Below are 6,675 nucleotides of genomic sequence, written 5' to 3'. Positions count from 1 at the left end.
TTGGGACTTTGCTCTCAGGAGTCTACAATCCAGAAGAAGAGATAGATATTTCAAGCCATGACAGTGAAATCTGGTATAATAGCTTAGGCTGTCATAACAAATATCATAGGCTGGGTGGCTTAAACAAAGAAATTTGTTTTCTCACAGTTCTGGAGGCTAGGAGTTAAGATCAGGGTACCAGCATGGTCAAATGGTTGAGTTCTGGTAAGAACTCTCATCCTGGCTTTTGAACAGCTGTAATTTTGCTGTGTCCTTACTTGGCAGAAAGCTCTGGTATCTTTTCCTTTTCTTGTAAGGACACCAGTTTTATTGCATCATGGCTCTACCCTTAAGACTTCATGTAAACTTCTTTTTTAAAATTTATTGAGGTATAGTTGATTTACTATGTTGTGTCAATTTCTTCTGTACAGAAAAGTGATTAGTTATACATATATAAATACACATATATATTCTTCTTAATATTCTTTTCCATTATGGTTTATTATAGGATATTGAATCTAGTTCCCTGTGCTATACAGTAGAACTGTGTTGTTTTTCATTTAATCTTCATCCTTAAAGGCTCTAGCTCCAAAATGTAGTCACATGGGGGTTAGAGTCCCCCACATGCATTTTTGGGGGGGAGATACAATTTAGGCCGTAACATCTGGTATGAGTACAACCAGGGCATAGATGAATGACTAGGTCTACTATTAGAGGGAGGTCAGAAGAGACATCACAGAGGAGGTGATTCCTGAAATGTATATAAATTGTTTTAATCAAAGAAGTATATGCTCAAAATAAATCAAGGAGCAGAGAGGAGTATATAATAAAAAACAGTAATCTACCCACCTCTCTTCAGGCTCAGGTTCACTTTCCATAGTTGATGCTAGGGAGTGAATGTTTGTGTCCCCTCAAAATTCAAATATTGTAACCCTAATCCTCAGTGTGATGGTATTTGAAAGTGGAGCACTTGGGGGTTAATTAGGTCATGAGGGTGGAGCTGTTAAGATGGGCTTAGTGCCCTTATAAGAAGAGAAAAAAGAGGAGAGAACTTTCTCTCTCCCTCACTCTTCCTCTTCCCTCTCCCCCTGCTGTCCCTCCCTTTCCTTCCCCCTGGCCTATGAGGATACAGCCCTCAACAAACCAGGAAGAATACTCTCACCAGACACTGGATCTGCAGGTACCTTGATCTTAGATTTCCCAACTTTCAGAAATGAGAAAAATAATTTCTTTTGTTTAAACCTACCAATGCCAATGTATGATATTCTGTCATAACAGCCTGAACTAAAGACAATATTTTAAAATGTTTCTGTTTTAGTTCTCATGTTTGACATTCTTCTCTACTCCTTCCAATGCTAGATGCCTATCTTGTTGTTTTCCCCCTAGTTCTTCTTCTATTGGTTATCTTTTTGACTGTAAATGATTTACTTGCACCTGTTTGTTTTGTCATCACTTTTCCGTGTTATCTATCGACTCCCAGCTTTATAAAGAGAGAGTCATGTTCCATTCTTTTCTCTAGCTTTCCTCCTCCTGCCATGACCCACCTTCTTTTATTTTAACCTTTTACATTATCAAGATTACCAATTTATTTTCTGTTCTGCTACTACAGTCAAGTTTTCCTTACAAATCAAAAAAGCAGCTTTTGTGTTAGGGCTGTGCAAATGCTAGTCTAAGTTACATGCTTGAAATACTTTCACTTCTTTACTGAGCCAAATGATATAAACTCAGCACCAGTAGGAGGATATCTTTTCCTCAAAGTCAAATGGAGTTCTCTTTTCTTACAATTTAGAAAATTTTAAAAACCATTTTATACTTGAGTTTGCTACATATTTAGATGTATTTTTCTTGTGGAGTTTTATTTTTAAGTTTCTAAATGTCTCTCTCTTTCTCTGTTTTTCCTTAAAACATTGGCTTGGACAAATTCTATTCCATCTTACCATCTGTCTTAGGCCAGGCTGTTACATCAGCATATCATAGACTGGGTGGCTTAAACAACAAAAACTTATTTCTCACAGTGCTGGAGGTTAGAAGTCCAAAATCAGAGTGCCAGTACCACTGAGTTCTGATGAGGGTCCTCTTCTGTGTTGCAGAGTACAACTTCTTATTGTGTCCTTACATGGTAGAGAGCAGAGAGAGGAAGCAAGATGTCATGACTCTTATAAGAACACCAGTCCCATTCATGAAGGCTCTACCTGCATGATCTCATCTAATCCTAATTACCTCCCAAAGATTCCAACTCTGAATGCCATCATATTAAGGGATGGGATTTCAACATGTGAATTTTGGAGGCGCAAACATTCTGTCCATACACCATCTTTACCATCAGGATCACCCTCCTACAGACCTTTCTCTCTTCCAGAGAGCCCCATCCTCCTGCTTCTACAGGAACTGCTTATTTTCTAGGCCTGCAGTGTAGCTATCATTCTAGGAATATGTGAACTTCTTTCCTTTACTGCTCCTTTGTTGTGCATCTACTGTTTCCTAACTCCATATTTTCTTTCTTGATTCTATTCCTCATTTTGATAAAATAGATCAAGAAACATCTTAAGAATGGCATAAAACTAAGATATAAGTGTCTCAAATTATGTTTTATTAATGCATTTGATAGTTTGATTGGGTATAGTATTCAAGGATAACCAAAACACTGAAATTTTCAGTTGGTTTTGTCCAGCCCTGTTTTCATATATTCATGTTACCAACATCCCACAAAATGTCTTAAGTGTGTACCATCAGAGTGTGGATAAGCCATTCATACTAATGAGTGTCCCATCACATTAGACACTCAATAGATGGTGACCAGCCATCATATCACAAGGGTAGACTTTGTCACTGGAGACTGCAACCAGTGTGCACAACTCAGGAACAAATCAGTTTCCAGGCAACCAAACTTACTCCAACCCAATTCCTCTCAGAGTTTTTGTCATTCCTTTCTGAAGAGGTCCCTTTGCCTCTTTTTTCCCCTTTCCTGGTTCCGTCTTTTATCTAGGCTTTTGAGTGGAAAAACTAGCTCTGCAAACATGAAGATATATCTTTCCATCTGATTCTTTGTCTAAAGGTTTTTTATTTTTAATTTTAGAGTCTTTGTTGCTACTTCCAAAGTGGGTGACCCATGCTTATCTGAGTAGAAATATGTGAAAAAATATAGACCCTTGGGGTTCATGTTAAGTAAAGAAGTTAAAGAAATGCATAGGAAATATCCAGATTAATACTTCAAGATATAATCTTAGCACAACAGATTAGAAATTATTTGCCCTCAAACTTTTGAAAGCATAACTCTATTGCTTTTCAGCAGCCACTGTACTAATGAGAAATTAGATGCCAGTTTGGTGTGTTCTTTTATGGCTGACTTGTTTTGGAAGATTTGAAGATGTTCTTTTTATGCTTGATGTTCTGAAATTTTATAGTAACATGTTTAGGAAAGAGTAGTTTTAAATTCTTGAATTAGGTATTTAATAGATCCTCTCAACTGAAAGGTTTGTGACCCCTTGGCTTTAAAAGATTTTCATTATTTCTTTGCTAATTTCCTCTTTATCATGGTCTCTGTGCTCTCTTGAAAGTTGATTTGTTGAATGCAAGACTTGCTGAATTAGTCTTCTCTCAACCTAAAAAAATTTTTTTATTGTGGTAAAATACACAAAAACATAAACTTGTCTCAGCTTTTATCTCACTTTTAAAATCTCTATTTAAATTTCACAATTTGTATGGAAATACAAAAAACCTTGAATAGCCAAAGTAATCTTGAGAAAGAAGAATGGAACTGGAGGAATCAACCTGCCTGACTTCAGACTATACTACAAAGCCACAGTCATCAAGACAGTATGGTACTGGCACAAAGACAGAAATATAAATCAATGGAACAGAATAGAAAGCCCAGAGATAAATCCACGAACCTATGGACACCTTATCTTTGACAAAGGAGGTAAGGATATACAATGGAAAAAAGACAACTTCTTTAACAAGTGGTGCTGGGATAACTGGTCAACCACTTGTAAAAGAACGAAACTAGAACACTTTCTAACACCATACACAAAAATAAACTCAAAATGGATTAAAGATCTAAATGTAAGACCAGAAACTATAAAACTCCTAGAGGAGAACATAGGCAAAACACTCTCCGACATAAATCACAGCAAGATCCTCTAATGACCCACCTCCCAAAATATTGGAAATAAAAGCAAAAATAAACAAATGGGACCTAATGAAACTTAAAAGCTTTTGCACTACAAAGGAAACTATAAGTAAGGTGAAAAGACAGCCCTCAGATTGGGAGAAAATAATAGCAAATGAAACAACAAAGGATTAATCTCAAAAATACACAAGCAACTCCTGCAGCTCAATTCCAGAAAAATAAATGACCCAATCAAAAAATGGGCCAAAGAACTAAACAGACATTTCTCCAAAGAAGACATACAGATGGCTAACAAACACATGAAAAGATGCTCAACATCACTCATTATCAGAGAAATGCAAATCAAAACCACGATGAGGTACTATTTCATGCCAGTCAGGATGGCTGCTATCCAAAAGTCTACAAGCAATAAATGCTGGAGAGGGTGTGGAGAAAAGGGAACCCTCTTACACTGTTGGTGGGAATGCAAACTAGTACAGTCGCTATGGAGAACAGTGTGGAGATTTCTTAAAAAACTGGAAATAGAACTGCCATATGACCCAGCAATCCCACTTCTGGGCATACACACTGAGGAAACCAGATCTGAAAGAGACACATGCACCCCAATGTTCATCGCAGCACTGTTTATAATAGCCAGGACATGGAAGCAACCTAGATGCCCATCAGCAGATGAATGGATAAGGAAGCTGTGGTACATATACACCATGGAATATTACTCAGCCATTAAAAGGAATTCATTTGAATCAGTTCTAATGAGATGGATGAAACTGGAGCCCATTATACAGAGTGAAGTAAGCCAGAAAGATAAAGAACATTACAGCATACTAACACATATATATGGAATTTAGAAAGATGGTAACGATAACCCTATATGCAAAACAGAAAAAGAGACACAGAAGTACAGAACAGACTTTTGGACTCTGTGGGAGAAGGTGAGGGTGGGATGTTTCGAAAGAACAGCATGTATATTATCTATGGTGAAACAGATCACCAGCCCAGGTGGGATGCATGAGACAAGTGCTCGGGCCTGGTGCACTGGGAAGACCCAGAGGAATCGGGTGGAGAGGGAGGTGGGAGGGGGGATTGGGATGGGGAATACCCGTAAATGAATGCTTTGTTTTAAATTAGCTTTAAACTATCTTTTTTCAGAGAAAGCAATGGCACCCCACCCACTGGAAAAAAAAATAAATAAAGGAGAAATTGAAAAAAACAAAAACAAAACAAAACAAAGAAATCTCTATTTATTCTAAGGCCTGGGCAACACATTGACTTTTCCATTCTTTTATTGTGTTTTAAAAAATACTAGTAATTAATAATTTCTAATGGTTAATTCTGTTTTTTGATTGCTCCTTATTGATAGTACCTTCACCTTGGTTTACAGATAGATCATCTCTCCGAAGATTTTAACTATAATAGCTTTGTTTCCTGAATTGTTTCTGTTTTCCAATTACTTATCTTGATCTTGCTTTCTTGTTGCTGGTTTTCTTCCTATGCCTGGCAATCCTAAATTGTCTATAGAAGAAGGAGAGACTAAATACCCAGTGTGGCTTTCTTGTGCAGTAATGTAAGGACTCTTCAAGGTGACACACTACATGGGGTAACATTGAGAAGGCAGGGCTGTGGCTCATAGTCTTGCTCCCAGATGAGCAGAGTAGGGTCCTCAGTCTATGGATCCTTCCAAGCAGTTGAATGTAAATGGTTTCACTCACAGACACCATCATCCACACTAGAAACCTTAGCTTCTGTCAATTAGTTCTTGTGGAGTTAGGTAGGTAAAATGGTTCAAGTTTGAAAATATAGTACAGATCTTCCTGGACTTACGAAGAGGGGTTACATACTGATAAATCCAAAGTAAGTTGAAACTATCATAAGTCAAAAGTGCATTGAATAGCCCTAACCAACTGAATATCATAACATAGCATAGCATGCTCAGAGCACTTGTGCACTTGTACATGCTAAGTCACTTCAGTTGCGTCCAACTCTCTGCAACCCTGTGGACTGTAGCCCACCAGTCTCTTCTGTCCATGGGATTCTCCAGGTAGAATGCTGGAGTGGATTACCATGCCCTCCCCCAGGGAATCTTCAGGACCCAGGGATCAAACCTGTGTCTCTTACGTTGCCTGAATTGGCAGGTGGGTTCTTTACCACTAGTGCCACCTGGGAAGACCCCAGAACAGTTACGTTAGCCTACAGTTTGACAAAATCATCTAACACAAAGCCTATTTTATAATAAGGTGTTTAACATCCCATGTCGTTTATTGAATATTGTACAAAATAAGAAAAGAAGGAGAGTTGTCCAGATAGAGTGGTTGTAAGTGTATCAGTTGTTTACCCTCATGACTGGGAGCTATGCTTCTGATCTGACCAGCATCAAGACAGAGAGAGTTTTGCTTGGCATATCGTGCCTGGAAAAGATCACAGTTCAAAATTCAAATAATGGTTCCAACTGAATGTGTATCACTTTCACACCGTTTTAAAGTCAAAAAATCCTAAGTCAGGGACTGTCTGTATATACCAATGAAGTTTTTCCAGTGTGAATGCTTTGTTTTAAATTAGCTTTAAACTAT

This window comes from Dama dama, chromosome 18 (genome assembly GCF_033118175.1).
Source record: "Dama dama isolate Ldn47 chromosome 18, ASM3311817v1, whole genome shotgun sequence".
In the NCBI taxonomy this organism is placed as follows: Eukaryota; Metazoa; Chordata; class Mammalia; order Artiodactyla; family Cervidae; genus Dama; species Dama dama.
This window is presented reverse-complemented; position numbering follows the sequence as displayed.